Source organism: Netta rufina, assembly GCF_964035555.1.
Source record: "Netta rufina genome assembly, chromosome: 5".
NCBI classification, from domain to species: domain Eukaryota; kingdom Metazoa; phylum Chordata; class Aves; order Anseriformes; family Anatidae; genus Netta; species Netta rufina.
Window position 1 is genome coordinate 62,785,090 of NC_140128.1, and position 6,196 is coordinate 62,791,285.

Below are 6,196 nucleotides of genomic sequence, written 5' to 3' on the forward strand. Positions count from 1 at the left end.
AGTCAGTTTGGGTTACCAGGCCAACCCTGTTTTCACACGCTTCCTTTCATCTTGCTTACTTTCTTCTCCTCTTTTGGCAGAGCGAGATGGGAAAAGACCTGCACAGATCTCCTTCAAACACCCTTGTGGCCTCCCAGGGAAGGCCGGGGCAATGCAACAATGCTTTGGTTTTGGCATCTGTGTTGGCTAAATTCTTCTGTTGTGAAAACAAATGACATCCTTGGCAGGACGGGCGCATGCTGACGGTGGTTTTCTTATCACTGCAATTTGATACGAAGGGCCAAGTGCCACCTTTTTTTGGGGGGGAGACGAGTCGGAGCAGCACTTTCCACGAGTGACGGGCTGTGGTCACCCCGGTCTGCAGGCAGGGAGTGGCGGTGACGGTCCCCTGGGGCGCCTCAGCTGTATTTCCTGCGATTCTGCGATGTCTGTGTTTGTGCAACCGCAGCCAGGCTGGGCCAGGAAGCTGAAGCTTCAGCCTGCAGCACAAGCTTTGTCAGTAAATCAGCATTAAACAGATCCTCAGCCCCTTCCCACGAGGTTAACGTTACCCTGTGAGGGCAGGAGTGAAGTGTTGTCGAGGGCTGCAGGTGTAGGAGGTCTCTGTGAGCCCCTCTACATGCTGGGATGGTGTAGTGAGGACCTGGAGAACCCCCAGAAATCCTGCACTTCTCATCAGGAGAAAGCCCTCCTGGTCTCCCTGGATGTCCTCCAGCCTCTGTAGAAGTGGGGAAGAGCCCTTGGGAAGTGACCTCCCTACAAGGAGAAATAATTTGGCCTCCGGGCTGTTTGGGTTTGTTTTGTACCAGAAGTCCATTTGCCATGCCTTTGCAGTTTCTGCTGGCAAACGAGCAGGCTCCTCCTCGCACAGGTTATTTCTGGGAGCAGACAGAGGAAATGTAGGTGGGAATTGCTGTGTGACCGAATTTCCATAATCCCGAATTACCGCCGTGACAATGTCGGCCTGAAAAATCACGAAGCCTTCACAAAAAAATATAAAAATAACTTGTGAGGCCTTTCCTTCACTCCCTGGTTTTTCGTGTGTGTGTGTTTTCACACCCTGTATTTACCAGCAGCAACAGAGCAGGAGGTGCAGCAGTGACCTCCAGGACTGAGCTGGTCATGGTGGCTTGCCCCATGGAGACCCGTGCCCTGGGGTTTTGGGATCTTGAACCAGGGCATCGCTGCTGCCCAGGTGTGGCTTTGCAGAGGCTGAACTAGGATTGTTTCAGCCCTCCTTCAAAGGGTCTCTGGTGAAAAGGCAGCGTGAGCTTTGCCTCCTTGTGAGGAGAGGAGCTTTGGAGCAGCGGCTCTGTGCTAAGGGAGCCCAGAGCAGCTGGCGAGGTGCTGCGAGTGGCTTCAGGCTCTACTGAGGGGCAGCTGAGGTTTCCCAGCTCTGAGTGGCCTCGTTCATCATTTCAGGAGCTGTTTGGAGGCCAAGACATGCCAGGGTGCACCCCTGCTAGCAGCTGGTACTGCTGCAGGACTCTGCTTCTGCATCCCGGCCGTGCCCCATCCCTCCTCGGTCTGCCAAGCTCGTTCCTGACAGATTTCCTCAGGCAAAATTTCCTTCACTCCCCTGCTATCTTGATCCACTCCTGCTATTTTTTTTTTTTTTTTAATGTGATGAAGAGTGTGCATTTGTGGTAAAAAGTATGCGTTTGTGGCCAGACAGCATGGCACAGAGTTACTGACAGGAGGAGGGGACACCAGGCCCCGCTAGGGAGCGGGCAGGGGGCTGCCTCTGCCTTGCTTCTGCCCCTCTTTGTGGATATCGAGCCTACATCTCCTCAGGCCCTTGACCCTACAGTCATTAACTAATGTCATTAGCCACCACTCCAGCTGTCGCTGCTGACAGCTCTTCCTTAAGTCGATAAGGGGAGCACGGAACGAGGTGTCTCTGCCACCCAGCATTAACACACTTGGTGACGCCAGGCTTGTACGGTCTGGAGAAAATCTCACTTCTGCCTGCTCTGAGGTGGGGATGCTGGGCTTTGCTCTGCTGACATGGGTCAGGCAGGCTGGAAGAAGTGCTCTGATACCTCCTGAGTGGGCCTGGTCTTGGGTAGGAGGCATGGCTGTACTTTGGGAAGGATGTAGAAAAAAAATAGGCCATTTTGGCAACGGCAGTGAATGGTTTGGGATCACCCTTAGCTATATGCTAGGCAAGGTGCGGCACAGTTTACACGTCTGGATTAGACCAAAGGCTGCCTTCGCTATCTGAGCCCACTGGCTCCAAGATTTGGTCTCTGTGGGTGCCAGTGAGAGGTGTCTGCAGCGTCCCTCAGCCAGCCCAGCTTGGAAACAGAAGTGCTGAGGTACTAACAGGCCAACTCCTGGTCTTACCCCTGGCATCAGAGCGGTTCCAAAGACTGTTTATCAATATAGGTGCTTTATATATATAAATATATATATATGTATAAATATAAATTCATGGGATGTCTGGGGGAGCTCTCTCGGACAGTCCTCTGGCATGCAAAATACACAGGGGAGGTCTCAGATGCCCTGTGAAGGTACTTTTAGATGGTTGTCTATTGCAGCAGTGAACAGATAAAGGCAAGAAGCTCCTGCATTTTATTCTTTGCATTACATTTCTGTTATTTTTACGTCCTCTGGGAATCAGAATACTTCACTGCAGCCCCAAGCAGTCACTGCAGCAAGTAGGTTGCCTCTTAGTCTCTCTCCAGTGCCTCATCACAGGGAATTCTGAGCTCTCCCTGGACACATCCTAGAACAGGACCTTGCACTTTTTTTTTTTTTTTTCTATAAAGTTTAATGTGTCCATTCTAAAGCAAACTATTTCATTGAATCTTCATGCAATAGAGCTAAGTTTTGCTTCCTGCAGCCTGTGCTCCTCCTCTCCTGGGTGCTGTGGAAGCTTTAACCCATCCTGCTGCCACGGAGAGCCCGGAGGTGCTGGTCCCTGTGTGATGGAGAGCAGAGGCAGCAGGAGCTGCGGCCAGCCGGGCACAGTGGCTTGTGCCTGTAATCCAAGCGCCGGGGAGGCTGAGGCTGGCGGACGGCTTGAGCCTGGGGGTTCTGGGCTGCAGGGCGCTGTGCCGAGCGGGCGTCCGCGCTAAGGTCGGCATCGATATGGTGTCCTCCAGGGAGCTGAGGGGCACCAGGTCGCCTAAGGAGGGGTGAACCGGCCCAGGTCGGAAACGGAGCAGGTCAAAACTCCCGTGCCGGTCAGTAGCGGGATCGCGCCTGTGAACAGACCCTGCAGCACAGCCTGGGCAAGAGAGCGGGACCCAGCCTCTTTTGGCACCTTTCCCCTGCCTGACTCTGCGCTTGGCAGCTCTGGGACTGTCCATCCTGGGGAGCAAGCACAAAAGGGTCAAGCAATACTGGTGTGGGACAAGCATCTTCTGCAGATGTTTAACCTCGCTCATTCATGTGTGCTCACGTTTTGGTTATGTGCGTAGTGGTTTCTTGCAGCAGTGAAGGGTCACAGTTCAGGACTCAGCCAAACCTTTGGATCCAAATAAAATTGACTATGAACGTGGGAAATCCCAGGCAGTAGAATTTCCCATCATGTTTCCGTCTCAGAGACCCTGCAGACCTGCAAGTCAGCAAACGTCCCTTGAGCACAGTCAGGTTAGGCAGCCTGCTCCACGCTGATTCCAGGCTCCCAGGAGCGTCTCATTAGCCTCCTCCCTTGGGTATTTGCTGTCACAGCTCATTTGTGTCCTCAGCTCTGAGCTTCTCACTCTTAGGAAATGAATCGAGAAGCCTTTCTCTGTAAGAGAAAGCGGGGAGTGGGACAACTCTTACCCCCTCTCCCTCTGTTCAGTAAATGAAGCATATTGAGCTGTCCTGGAGACAGAGCTCCCCAATGCGCTTCTTTTGGCTTAAAATGAAAGCAGAGCATCACGACGTGCCTCTTCTGGCTCAAAATGAGAACTCCGGGCTTTCTCAGCTGCTTAAACCTACTTGTGCTCAGAAATGTCTGTCCTGTGTACTTTATGATTAAAAATCCCTCCATCCATTTTCAATCATAGAATACAAGCAGCACAAGGCCTGTCTCTCAGTTCCCCACTGCCACTGTGTGGCCAAGCAGAGCCCGTACAGGATGGATGTGGAGGAGTCTGCAAAAGGCTGGAAACCAGCCGGGCACGGTGGCTTGTGCCTGTAATCCAAGCGCCGGGGAGGCTGAGGCTGGCGGACGGCTTGAGCCTGGGGGTTCTGGGCTGCAGGGCGCTGTGCCGAGCGGGCGTCCGCGCTAAGGTCGGCATCGATATGGTGTCCTCCGGGGAGCTGGGGGGCACCAGGTCGCCTAAGGAGGGGTGAACCGGCCCAGGTCGGAAACGGAGCAGGTCAAAGCTCCTGTGCTGATCAGTAGCGGGATCGCGCCTGTGAACAGACCCTGCAGTGCAGCCTGGGCAAGACAGCGGGACCCAGCCTCCTTTTGTGCCCTCAGGATGCCTGAATGGGCAGCAAGGGATTGGGATTTGATTTGGGAACGCTGCGGCACGAGCCGCACTGACACACTGGGGAGTCCCAGCCAGGAGAGGGGAGCGGGGCATGTCACACGGGGGGCTTTCTGAAAGGGAAGAGAGAAACAGAGGGGGGAAAACAGGCATCTCTAAAAGGGGGAGGAGAAGGATTTTAGGAGGATTTAGAAGGATTTTAAAGAAATTCGCTGATCAAGGTGGTGCTGCTGATCCTCCACTAGCCCCCAGCTAGATCCTGCAGCGAAGCACTGGCAGCATGACCCCAAATGGTTGTGTGGGAGGCAATGAACCCAGGCCTGTGCCAAGGAGGCAGAGGCTGTACAGATAGGATTTGCTTCCTTTGGGGCAGCTCAGAGCCCCTCTAGCCCTGGGCAGTGCCCGGCTGGCCCATGGAGTGCCTTCCTCAGGGCTCGGTGGGGCAGAGCTCCAGGAGTGCAGCCAGCTTGTTGCTGGGGGGGCAGACTGGAAAATGGTGTATCGCTGGTTTTTCTGTTTTTATAGCTATCACTCCAAACATTTTATTTATTTTATTATTTTATTTTATTTTATTTTATTTTATTTTATTTTATTTTATTTTATTTTATTTTATTTTATTTTATTTTATTTTATTTTATTTTATTTTATTTTATTTTATTTTATTTTATTTTATTCCTATTCTATTCTATTCTATTCTATTCTATTCTATTCTATTCTATTCTATTCTATTCTATTCTATTCTATTTTACTTTGTTAGGGTTGTTTGCATTTCCCCTGTGAGAGTTTGGGGTCCTTCCAGTTTTCACTACCTGAAAGGAAGGTGTGGGGAGCTGGGGGTCGGCCTCTTCTCACAGATAACTCGTTATTGCACCAGAGGGAATGGCCTCAAGTTGCACCAGGGCAGGTTCAGGTTGGAAATGAGGAGAAATTTCTCCTCAGCAAGAGCAGCCGGGCACTGGGACGGGTTGCCCAGGGAGGTGGTGGAGTCACTGTCCCTGGGGGTGTTCAAGGAGAAGTTGGATGTGGTGCTTAGGGACGTGGGTTAGTGGGTGACACTGGTGGTAGGGGGTGGTTGGAGCAGGTGATTTTGGAGGGCTTTTCCAACTTTAATAATCCTATGATTCTATTTGGCTAACGGCTGAACTTCTGGGAGACAACACATGGATTAACAAGCGGCTCTGTGAGGGAGAGGACGCCCTGCTGCGGACATCCTGAAGGGCTGGGGGCACCATTTTCCCTTCGAGGCTGAGGGGAATGTAGGGCAGTGGTGGCCGGGCGCGGTGGCGCACGCCTGTAGTCCCAGCTGCTCGGGAGGCTGAGCCCGCCGGATCGCTTGAGCCCAGGAGTTCTGGGCTGCAGTGCGCTATGCCGAGCGGGCGTCCGCGCTAAGGCCGGCATCAATATGGTGAGCCCCGGGGAGCCGGGGCACACCAGGTTGCCTAAGGAGGGGTGAACCGGCCCAGGTCGGAAACGGAGCAGGTCAAAACTCCCGTGCCGGTCAGTAGCGGGATCGCGCCTGTGAATAGCCACTGCAGCGTAGCCTGGGCAACACAGAGAGACGCGGGCTCCTTTTGCTGCCCAGGGAAGTGGTGGAGTCACCATCCCTGGACGTCTTTAAAAGACGTTTAGATGTTGAACTTAGCGATATGGTTTAGTGGAGGACTGTTAGTGTTAGGTCAGAGGTTGGACTCGATGATCTCGAGGTCTCTTCCAACCTAGAAATTCTGTGATTCTGTGATGCTTCTGTGTTTATTTTTCTGTGTTTC